Source organism: Quercus robur, chromosome 2, assembly GCF_932294415.1.
Source record: "Quercus robur chromosome 2, dhQueRobu3.1, whole genome shotgun sequence".
Taxonomy (NCBI): Eukaryota; Viridiplantae; Streptophyta; class Magnoliopsida; order Fagales; family Fagaceae; genus Quercus; species Quercus robur.
In genome coordinates this window covers 24,695,693-24,708,478 of record NC_065535.1, presented here as the reverse complement: position 1 = coordinate 24,708,478, position 12,786 = coordinate 24,695,693, and positions in this window count along the sequence as shown.

Below are 12,786 nucleotides of genomic sequence, written 5' to 3'. Positions count from 1 at the left end.
ATGATTAAAAAAACCAAATGATTTATTAAAAAACCAAATGAAGAGCCATCCATACAAAATTTTTTAATAAAAATTTATATATTATTATATAATAAAAGTTGGGTTTAGAAGCCGTAGTTGTGTCAATTCATGATGCATGCATGGACCATGTGGCCTAGCAATTAAAAACTCATTATTCATTTCTTTATAATAATTATTTATTTTGTTATTGTTTTTCAAATAAAATATATATTATAAGATTATGGTAAAACCATGCAAGGCACAAGCTTTTAACTAATAATATATATATATATATATTTTATCTAATAGAGGTGTTTGAGTAAATTTATACAAACTCCACTTTCTATCTTCCCATTTTTCTTTTCAACCAAACAAAAAAAAAAAAACATTACTTCACTTTTCCACCCTTCAAACGAAACATAAATGACAGAAAACTAAATTTTTTATGCCCTTCCACTTTTTTATACTCCCACTTTTCTATCTTCTGAACCAAACGGACCATATGGAAACGTGAAAGGATAGAAAATAAAGAAGGGATGGAAAAATGGAAGAATAAAAGAGTGGAGAGATAGAAAATAAAGTTTGTATAAATTTACAACTATGTCCCTATTAAATAAAATAAAAAGTAACACTTTTCTTATTAAAAAAATTGTGTATGGACACTTGTAATTTTTTTTAATTTTTTTGAAGTATGGCATAAGCCAAAGGATAAAAAATAAATAATAATAAAAATAATGAGAAGTACAGTAAAAAAAAAAAAAAATCTAAAGAAGAAAACCAAAGAAAAATAAACAAATGGTATAATAGAAAAAGACAAAAATCAAAGGAAAAATAAAAAGAAACCCAAAACCTCATAGTGGAGTAGAAGAAACGGAAAAACAAAAGAAGAAAAAGACAAAAGATAAAAAATTAAAAAAAAATAAACTAATGAGAAGTACAGTAAAAGAAAAAAAAATCTAGAGAAGAAAACAAAAGAAAAATAAACAAATGGTATAATAGAAAAAGACAAAAATCAAAGGAAAAATAAAAAGAAACCCAAAACCTAATAGTGGAGTAGAAGAAATGGAAAAACAAAAGAAGAAAAAGACAAAAGGGTAAAATATCATTTTCGTCTCTAAATTATTACAAAAATTTATTTTTTGTTCTTCCGTTTATGTATGTTAGTTTATGTCCTATATGACCTGATGGGATGCTAACACAGTATCCGACTAATACTAAGCTATTTTATTTAAAAATATATAAACATGTGGCAAAAAATTGTTGGCACACATGGAAACCATTTCTTAAAGAGATTAAGGTTGCATTTGTTTCGGCTGAAAATGGATTCGGGAAAACAATTTACACCCTATCGTATGTTTGGTTGCGCATGGAAAATATGGTCAAATGGAAAATCATTTCCGTTGACTGTAAAATACCCACCCCACACCCGTAAATCATTTTACACTTTCATTTTACCTTCAAACTATTTCTACTCTCCTCAAAAAATTTCTCTCCTCACTCACTCTCATCACTCACGCCAAGCCTAAGCTAAAGGACGGAGAGAGCTATCGCCAGTGAAGCCCAGATCCAGTCCCCGACCCACGACCCCGCCGGTCTGATCGCGCCGCTTAAACCCATCGCCGATCTGATTGTGCCGCCTTAAACCCATCTCCGATGAACCCAATCTGATCGTGCTCGCCTTCGCCTCTGCCTCGCGATCTCGCCTCTAGATCGAACCCAGTCGCCTCCACAGCGCGATCTCACCTTCGCCTCTGCCGCACGATCTCGCCTCTAAATCGAACCCAATCGCCTCTCTCTCTTCCTTCTTCTCTCAAATTGACCGGATTTGATGATTTTTTTTTTTTTTTTTTGGGTTTTGTTTCTTTTGTGTTTCTCTGTTGACAAAATGATATTATATATTTGTTTGGAAGCTGAGAAAATGTGAGTAATAAGTAGAAAATGTGTTTTCTATGGTATTTTCAAGAACACAACTAAACACTAAAAAATAATTTTCAAAATATTTTTTAAAATGCCACCAAATACCTGAAAATATTTTCTTTTTCGAAAAATATTTTCACCTAAAAATATTTTACACTTGGAAACCATTTTACATAGAAACAAACACACCCTAAATTCTATAAGGATGGGGTGTAAAACCTATGTTTTACACCATCCAATAAGTGATTGCCACATCAGTATTTTACTTAAAATTCAATACATCCTACCACACCTAATAACATCTTAATAAATTCTCAATTTAATTGGATTTATATATGGGTATTATAATTAATTGAGTGTGATTGTGTTTATTCTTAAATACATGATAGGATGATGTGGCATGTTGGAATTGGAGGGGTAAAACATGAGTTTTACACCACGTCCTTATAGAATTTAATCTCTTTTTTAAAAGGCCAAAAATACCCCTTATGCCCTCATTTGACAACCCGATAGAACGCCAATCCCCAAATCTAAAACCCCAAAGTCCAACTGCTCCAACTATTTAACAATAGCCTCCCTCCGCCTGCGTTGATGAGATAAAATATGGCTTACAACCCCAAAATCCCCTATCGGCTGGGTTATACAGAATTAGCAACAGCCCACTCACATCTCATAAGTTACCAACCTTTGTGAAGTTGGCAACCAGATTAAAAGAACTCAACAAGGCAATGACTAGCAAGGACTTAATAGATTAACACAAAGAAATATCTTTGAGACCCTAAATCTAACTGTTAGGATATGTGCCCTTTAAATCCTATTGTATGATACTATGTATGATATTATGTTGTGATTAATAAAGTTGTTTTATTATTATTTAAAATAATGGTAACATGAATATTTGGACATTATCATATAGTCCATAAGATACATAGTATGTAATTTGTGTGATTTAGTCACAGAAGATATAAGTCATAAGTTATCTGTAAATTCAGAATTTTAGTTCGCAATCGGTGATGAAATTGGGCATTTCATCTGCGAAAATTATAACATTTCAACTAAGATGATTTGTCTTGATCATAGAAGTAGAGACTTCTAGTTGATATGTTTTAAGTGTTAAGACATGTTGAACTGGACTGCTATGAGATTTATTATTCTATTAACGACTGTCAAATGAATAATAAATCTTACGACTTCTATTTACAACACGAGGAGTAGATTGCTTTGAAATATCAGAAGTGAAATCTAAAGCCACAATCAAAATCTTAGTATGTTGGGCAGCCACATTTAGTGTTGAAGGAACATATAAAATATTCTCTTGAGATAAGTTTAATGAGTTTAGTTATTCTGAGTGTTAGGCCTAACCATTTTAGTAAGGATTTACTAAAGTATATATTTATAAAATTGGATTTCATAAATATATGATGAATAACTTAAAGGATCAAACCGGGTACTCAAGGATTAAAATGTAGTAATCTTCAAAGTGGCAGTCATCATTCATGACTTTGTAATATTACGAATATTTTAATGAAGGGGTTGAATGTATAATAAAATCTTGGGATATAATTTATTAATAAGGCCTAAAGTGCAATTATATTTATATAGTGATATTAAATATAATTAATAACAATTTTGGGCTTGTCAAGAGTTGACAAAAAAACCCAAAACCCATTGGAGCTAGTGTCTTATTTGTTCCCTTTTGGTCCCACTCCAAACCACATACTAAAACCCAATTGGAATGGTTCAAAAGGCTAACTCAATTAGATAATCAGTTATAAGGAGAGAAACATACAGAATTTTATAAGCAAATGAAATAGTGTGTATGTGAGTGTAAGTCACTCTCTAATTCTCCCTTAAACATATACATATAAACTGATTGAGAGACTACATTTCTTAGGCACAAGTGGAATTGGAGTGAAAATTAAAAGTGTTCCCAAGTACTTCTAATCTTTGTTTTTGAATTTCACTGCACCAAGGTACATTTTCTTGTTTTTATATTCTGAAATTTACATAGTATATGTTATCAACTACAAATGAAGTAAATCAATTAATTTTCCACTGCGTATGTTTTGTATGCGATATAAACATATGTTTTTCCAACACAAACATCACGTAGTATAACTTGGAAATTCATGAAAATAATTACCATTATCTATAATAAAACGGTCAGCAACAAAACTAGCATAAAAATACCAACAACAAAAAATATCATACTTCTTTTGTTATGATTAAGCAAAAAAAACCAATGAAAAAAAAAAACCCCATTATCTATATACCTCGGTAAAGATCCACTGAAACAAAATAATCTCAAAGCAATTTTAGTTTTGGGGGTTTTGGGTCTTTTGCACTAACCAAGCCGTTAGGGTTCTAAGCCCTATTTTTTTTCTGCTTGACGTAGGTGGAAGGAAGTTGCTATTAAACAATTCGGTCGCCGTGAGTATTTCACGATTGGGTTGGGGTTTCAAGTTTGGGAATTTTGAGATTAACACACGAGTAATGGATTTCTATTTGGATGTGTCAACTAATGGAGAGAGGGATATTTTGGCCTTTTAAAAATGGTTTCCATGTGTGCCAACAATTATTTGTCATATGTCCACATTTTTTTAAATAAAATAATTTAATCCAAGTCAAATAACACGTCAACACTTCGTCAGGCCACATAAGACATAAACTAATAGCCATGGATGGAATGACGAAAATCATAACGTTTTGCAAAGTTTAAGGACAAAAAACAAACTTCTGAAAGTTTAGGGACGAAAAGAGAACTTTTGTAATAGTTTAGGGACAAAAATGATATTTTACCCAAGACAAAAAAAAAAAAAAAAAAAAAAAAAAAAAAAAAAAAAAATTGTTGGTTGGTGAGGAAGGACAATTTTGTCCAAAACACAACTTTCCTCTTTTTCTTTCCCCCAATTTGGGGAGATTAAGGTGAACGCACTTGTATCGCTCTTCCATAACCTTGTTTTAAAAATTTATTTTTATCTTTTTTCACTTTTTCATTAAATTTTTCTAAAGCCTTTTTGGAACCAAAATTCAAAGAGAAGGATCAACCCTTTGAAATGCTGCATAATCTCAAAAACTCTATTTCTCCCTTAGCTTTTCATAATTAGCATTTTGCACTCGTTCTTATTTTTCATCAATTTAACATAAAATTCAATATTTTTAAATCTTATATTTGAACCCAAACTAAATCAACCTTCATACCCTCATCCCTCTATAATATTTTGTTTCATTTCTTCTGATAAATGTTGTTGTTGTTGTACATTTGGCCACAAATATAGTATACCAAAAACTAAAAACAAAAAATAAATAAATAAATAGCACAACATTTTTCCATTATTATTGCCCTTTTTTTCTACATGGAAAAATTGAAAATAAGTTGTCCGTATTATCCTTTTTGAACAAATAAAAAAAATTTAAAAAAAAAAAAAAACCAAAAGAATAGAACATATCAATCCCGAATGTAGCTTGTCAATCCAAGTATTCTCAAGGCTGGTATAAGTCGATCTAATATTACAAAATAAAATTGTCACATTACAAACTTTACAAAATATAATCTATTGTCAGAGGGCATAACTTAGTTATCCAAATCATAACCAAAATAACAAAAATATTTTGTTGATGTATTCTAAACTTACAAATAGGGACGGAACCAGGATTTGAATTTAAGGGGACCTTTTGCCCTCCTTGTATGAACTTTTAGGGACCTTTTGCCCTCCTTGTATTTCTCAGCTTAAAGATTTTCAGTCATTTTGATGCACTCTCTAGAGTTCTTTCTTGCCTCAATGCACTTGCACCTTTTTGTGCTTGATGAATCTTTTCCTTCTTTTTTTTTTTTTTGATGAACTTTCTTTTGGATGAACCTTCGAATCTTCTTGGCATGATGAATTTTGGGTTCTTCAAACTTTATGCAAATTTTTTTTTCTCACATTGATGGAATTTCATTCCTCTTTCCTTGATTGAGTGAAAGCTCATTTTTCTTTGATGATCTCTTATCTTTAGTTTAATGAATTCTCTACTTGTCTTTCATGTCTTCTAGGAGAGCTTTATCAATTAGCTTCAAAGCTATAAGGTCGACTCCTCCTCAACATGAGATTTAAGCATGCATACTTTGAATTTTTCCCACCCCAAGTTTAGATTTTAGTGGGTTCGTGCAAAAAAAAGGCTAAATGTTTGAAGGCTCAAATGGGCTAGCAATGGATGATGAACATTCTAGGTAATAGGAAATAATTTGGTTTAACCAAAGATGGCCTCCTATCCCTAGTAATGCTTGCTTATAGGCATAGTGATTCAAGCTCTTTTAATAAATTCATCTTAAAAGAAAAAGTATGAATGCTCTAATGATGTGAAACAAAAGACTTTTGAAAATTGGATCAAGTGCATGGACTTTTGATTGCTCAAGCCTTTAAACATCAAGATTTAGAAAATGTTTTGTCCAAGGGATCCTCATGTACCATTTTGAAAATGAGACTTTTTCTTCTTCTTCTTCTTCTTCTTTTTTAAATCTTGAAAGAAAAAAATTGGGTCTTTTTGAAAGAGTCACTAGGAAGTTCAATGGTCCTAGTTCAAAGATTTTTTTTTTTAAATGACTCAAAGGCCCAATGCCCCTAGTCCAAACACTTTCTCATTTGATTTTTTTTTTTTTTTTTTAAATATATACATGAACAAAGTACATCAAATGCTACATGGATTTTTAGAATTCAAAGAAACATAGAAATATAGAATAAACAAACAAACTTTAAACTTAATAATTATGATGTTGCAAACCAAATTTGGAGTGAGGCAAAGTTGGGCCACTTGCTTCTTCTTGGTCCATTTAGGATGCTTGAGGCTTGGTGCGCTTGAACCTTAATTATGATGAAATGGCTTGGGCTTGCACTTGGAAGGCTTGAACCATATGATCATTTGGTATTTGCTTGAACTTGGGCTTACACTTGGAAGGCATGCATCTTGTGAACTTTTGGCTTTTGATGTTAATCATTCGTATACACCATTGATGGGCTTAAGTGTTGGGCTTAGAATGATTCAAGAAACAATTTTGGGCTTCCATACCAAGTAGAGTTTAATCGTAGGTTTTTGGACTTGAGTTCATTCATAGCATACAAGGTTCAAACAATTATGATGGGTTCAAGCATTGGACTTGAGTCATCATGGTTCAAACAGCGTCCATACACATGTGTAATACAATGCAATTTACATGGACCGATCTAAAGGTAGGTTCTATTGGTCATTAAAACATGGGTAGAAGGTAGGTTAAAGGTCTTCACAAGCTAGGACATCGTACCTCCCAACTTGTGATGCTAGGAGCGCTGCGTTGGTCCGAACAGTACAATTTGTCCTTACGAACCACCATGGCATAACCATGATGATCCTTGTCGCGGTGGGTGGTAGGTTTGCCGCTAGGTATGTGAGTCTTAGGAAGACCACAATCTACAGCTAATACTACCAGGCTTTCGGGCTAGCACACAAATAAAATATATTTCATTCAAGCAAATGATGCATGACATGCAAAATAATAACATATTAGACATATTATATACAAAAAAGTAATAAATAAACAATGACATGGTTAGCCACCATAACCTAATTGAAACTTAACCCTCAATATCCCCAGCGGAATTGCCACTGTGAGAGATCGCGCCCCCAACTCGTTTTATAGGATGTTGGGCCAAACCCACGTGAATGGATGGAGTTGTGTTATTACCTCTCAAAATGGAGATTCGATTAGTTATATTTTCTCCTTTAAATTAAGGGTTTTACAATGGAGTCGCCACTTATTTAATTATTGGGATAAATAAGAAAACCAAAATTGACAAATTTCTCATTTTATTAATTTTCAATTGAATTTACTTTGATCATAGGAAAATTACATGGATTTGGTCCTAGATACAATCTAAGATATAAGTACATAACTTTATTTCCTAGTTACAATCTAAAAAATGAAAATTACAAGGATAAACATTGATCTATCAACCTTTGATCTAGGTTCGGAGGCTATGTTACAAGATGAGAAGGTGTTAGGCACCCACCTTACCCGGTGAAACCGGTCTTCTAGACTATGGTGGCCAACATTCATATCACATCATCCAATATGTTATCAATCAATTTACATGTTGAATTTAAAGTGTGTGCATGTGATAAACCTTAATTCAATTTATTAAGCATTTCATTTGGATTGACAAATAAATTATAGTGAATATGTGTGGATAGTGATATCCTAGGTTCAAGAATTTAAAAGAATTATTAAACAAACATTTTTTTTCATATTTTTTATGTGGATTTAAGATCGAAATTAGTGTTATGCATGAACATATGATGAACAACCAAGAACATATAAAGAACACATAAGAACATTTAAAAACATTCAAACATATTCAAGAGAATTTAAATAGTTACTATCATGTTTTAATTCTAAATTCTCATCATGGCAACACAAAAAATAAGTTAGGAAAATGGATTATACCTTTATGCAAGATCCATATGGTGGAGAAGGAGACTCTTGGTAGAGGTCCTAAGAGTGAAAGAAAAGAAGAGTTAGGAGAGGAGTGAGTCTCACTCAATACCTTGAGTCTCAGGAAGACCAAGATATGAAAAGACTGTTCAACTTCATTAGAACTCAAGAGAGGGGAAGAGATGAGGTTTTTGTGTCCTTTGGAATGAAGGAGATGAGAGGTTTATATAGTAGTGGTAGAGAAAATATGAATGAAATACCATTTAATGAGGGTTGACAAAAAATCATGAACCTAGACCTCATTTTAATCTTTGGAGAAATTTGGTGCATTAAATGCGAAGATTGGTGAGAGTGAGGAGCAAGCCAAAATTTGGTTTTCCCGTAGTTGTTATAACAGCCTGTAAAGTCAACTTTAAAAAATTATATCTGACTCAATTCTAATTAGAATTGTCTCATTCTTGTGCTTTAATTGAAGTCCCGGATGTCTAATTTTTGGGAAAATTAACCTCATTCACAGATTCAAAATATTTTGTGAGATATCAATGAAATGGTGAGTAGAGGTCATTTGTTAGAAAATTATTTTAGCACAATTAACATTAATAGGTCTCAAATTAGCTCTCAATTAACATTAAATGGCTCCAATTACTCCCATTTCAGACTTAATTGGTTCCAAATTTATCCTAATTAAAAGATAATTACACAAATTACTCATTGAATAATTAATATTTATCTATCTAATTAATTAGGTGTATGCAACGTCACCATAAAATGTAGTCCTAACCAATCAAATTATGACACATTATTAATCTCAAATCGATTATAATTATAACCAATTGGAATCAATTGTTTATAATCACATATAGTCGGACTCAATTTGCGATAGTGCATCTCGGCCATTAAAACTTGATTAGATGATAACTTTCAATCTGATGGTCCGATTAGGGCTTATGACCAGTCGATTTGATCGTTACAATATCAAGATCATTTTGGTGAAATGAGATTAAGGACTAGTGACTAGAATCAAGATGCATATTTTCAAGGCGAAATTACCTTTCTACCCTCCATGTGAGGTTAAATGCAGGTTGCAAAATGAGGTGTCAACAGTTGTATGTAAAAATAGAAGATTTGATGTGGGTGTATTGTAAAGTGATGCATTAAAATAGATAAAATAGTTTTTTGAGGTGTTGAAAACTAAAATTAACACCTTTAAAATGTTGGGTATGACACTAGGAAGGATAGTGCGATATATGCCCAAAATGCATTCTTTATAAAATGCATTTCATCTACATGTGCTCTACAACAATTAGCTCCCAAGGAGCTTTTCTTGAGGTTGGTTTGTAATTTTTATTTTATTTTATTTTATAATTTAAACATTTTATCAAATTTAGTGCTAAATAGTGATGGTTCTCAGTAGGAGATAGTTCTTTGCTCTCTCCACTGTAGCATAGTGTTCCCCTTCTCTTCGAGAAGGACGTTGCATACCCTCTAGTTTCTATGGGACTAGTAGGGCTTTCATTTTTTCGTTAGTTTTTCTTCAGTCTTTCTATTCTCTGGTTGTGGCTGTGGTTTCCCACAACACCATAATATGGAGGACCTAGCGCAAAAATGGAAAACTCTATCCCTGACAAAGATTGAAGATACAAGGGTGGACCTATCAAGGGATTAGAAAAGGCTGGATTTTGTTTTCACTGCGAAGTTTTTCACCCATAGATCCTTAAATATTAAGGCAGTGGCTAAAACTTTTCAACCCCTATGGCGAACTCAGGGTAGTTTCGAGGTGACTGATGGAGGTAATAATATTTTATTGGTAGCTTTTGAATTGGATGTTGACGCGGAGAAGATCATTCAAGGAGTACCATGGTTTTTTGATAGGCACTTAGTTGTTTTTCAGAGGTACGAAGGCTCTGTTCCGGTTCAAGACCTTCGCTTTGACATTTAGATTCACAACCTCCCTTTCTCTTTGTCGACGATAAAGGCGGCAATAAGTATTGGTGAAACAATAGGCACTGTCACAAAACCGAAGGATGTTGGAGAGATGAAAAGGGGTAGTTTTATGAGGGTTCATGTCGAAGTGGATATTTCTAAACCACTGTGTAGCGGAAGGAAAATTTCATGGGACCAAAATAGCAAGGGATGGGTAGCATTTCAGTATGAGTGTTTACCAAATATTTGTTATTGTGTGGTCAAAATTTGATTCAACTGTAATCTCGCTGGTTCAAGATGATAACAGATGTGATCTGATAAACATTGCAATTATGGAGGATAATCCCATGCATTATACTAGGAGTTCGAATATAAATACGAATAAGGATATTCTCAATCCAAGTGTCATAAACTCAGCAGTAGGGTTTAAAGTGGGCTAGGCTGACTATCGGTTGGATGTGAGTGGTAGTAAGGCTCGGCCCAAGAAGAATTCTAGTAAGGGTAAGTGCACCACGAAGCCAAAAAGCAGTTCATTTGAGCAAGGTGTGTTCAAAAGAGGCTCATGTGAAAACAGTCCAACGCAGGGAACTTGGAAAAGGTTACCTAGTAGGACTTAAACTCAATCCACGGCAGCTTCAGAAGATCTGGATGTGGGATAAAAATGCAAGTCAGTTGTGGCAAATAGGGAGATGGTTGGAGGTGTGAAGAAAGAAAATAAACTGAAGTGGCTTAATGTTTCTGAATCTCTATGTAATCAATTGACTGAAAGCTTGGGATCAACGGAGGTTGCAGGGCAACCCCGTCGGGTCCAATGAGTCTCTTAAGCTAGAACTGTTGGGGCTTAGGAACCTCCGAACAATTAAGGCCTTAGAAAATGTGGTGAATAAAGAAGAGCCCATCATTGTCTTTTTGATGGAGACAAAGTCGAAAAGAGAATGGATGGAAAGGTAAAAGAAAAATGTAACATGAAGCATGACTTAATTATACCTAGCAATGGGAATAGTAGAGGTATTGCTTTATTGTGGAAAGAAGATGTTAAAGTAGAGATTCAAACATACTCACAGGACCATGTTGATGCATGGGTGGATAGGGGAGCAAATGTGGGCTGGTGGCATCTTATAGGCTTTTATGGAAATTTGGAGACGACGAAAAGACCAAAATCTTGGGCAAAATTAAAGCATTTGAAAGGTACCTCACCACTACCATGGCTTGTAATTGGGGATTTCAATGAAATCACTAGCCTATCAGAGAAGGGAGGTGGGAGCTTGAGACCAAGGAAGCAGATGGAGTTATTTGTTAACACCATTAATACCTGTGGTTTGTGTGACATGGGTTTTATTGGCCCAAAGTACACATAGCTCTACCAACGGTTTGATGGGGTGCAGATTTGGGAGAGACTAGATTGTGCCCTCGCAACAACGGATTGGTTGGCTTTATTCCCTATAGCAAAATTGTTTCACCTTTCCACTTCAGTATCTGACCACTCTCCTCTACTCTCCATTTGATACCTAGGAAAAAGAAAAGGCGTAAAATTTTCAGATTTAAATCCATGTGGCTGAAGGGTAGTAGGTGTAAGGAGATTGTGAAGATAGCATGGGAGGAGGAGTGCTTTCAAGGTTGGACTGGGTGCTTGGCACTTGTTTGGAGCGTTGCAGATCCTCTTTAGATGCTTGGAACAAATCAGAGTTTGGCCATGTGGGTAAGACAATCGCTGCACTACAAACAAAATTGAAGTGGCTAGAATTGCAACCATCATCACCATAAATGGTTCATGAGTTGAAAAATACAAGAATATAATTGAATTGCTAGTTGGAGAAAGAAGATGAAATATGGTGCCAACGATAAAGACTTAACTAGTTTCAAGCTTCTTTCATGCAAAAGCCTTGGCTAGACTTAAAAAGAATTACATGGAGGGGCTGTTAGATACCAATAGTTTGGCAGGATGATGAAAATAAAACGGAGGAGATTGTGGTGGACTACCATAGCAACCTATTTACATCAAGCAATTCGACGGAGTTTGATGAGATCCTCAATGCAGAGCAACTGAAGGTTTCAACCTCCATGAACCAAGAGCTAGTTTGAAGCTTCAATGAAAATGAGGTCAGAGTGGCTTTGAAGCAAATGTATCCCTTGAAGGCACTGGGTCCGGATGGTATGCTTTCTCTATTCTTTCAATATTTTTGGAGCACTAGCGAAGCGGTGGTCACTAAAATGGTACTTGATTTCCTTAACCATGGTATTTCTCCTCCTAATTTTAATGAAACTCATATCGTGCTTATTCCAAAAGTAAAAGAACCTAAAAGAATAACAGAATATAGGCCTAACAATTTGTATAATGTGGTTTATAAGATTGCCTCAAAAAACTATAGCAAATAGGCTTAAAAAGGTTCTTCCATCCATTATTAGTGAAATCCAAAGTGCTTTTGTGCATGGAAGGTCAATCATTGATAATGTGTTAATTGCTTTTGAGACTATGCATCACATTAATTAAAAAAAAG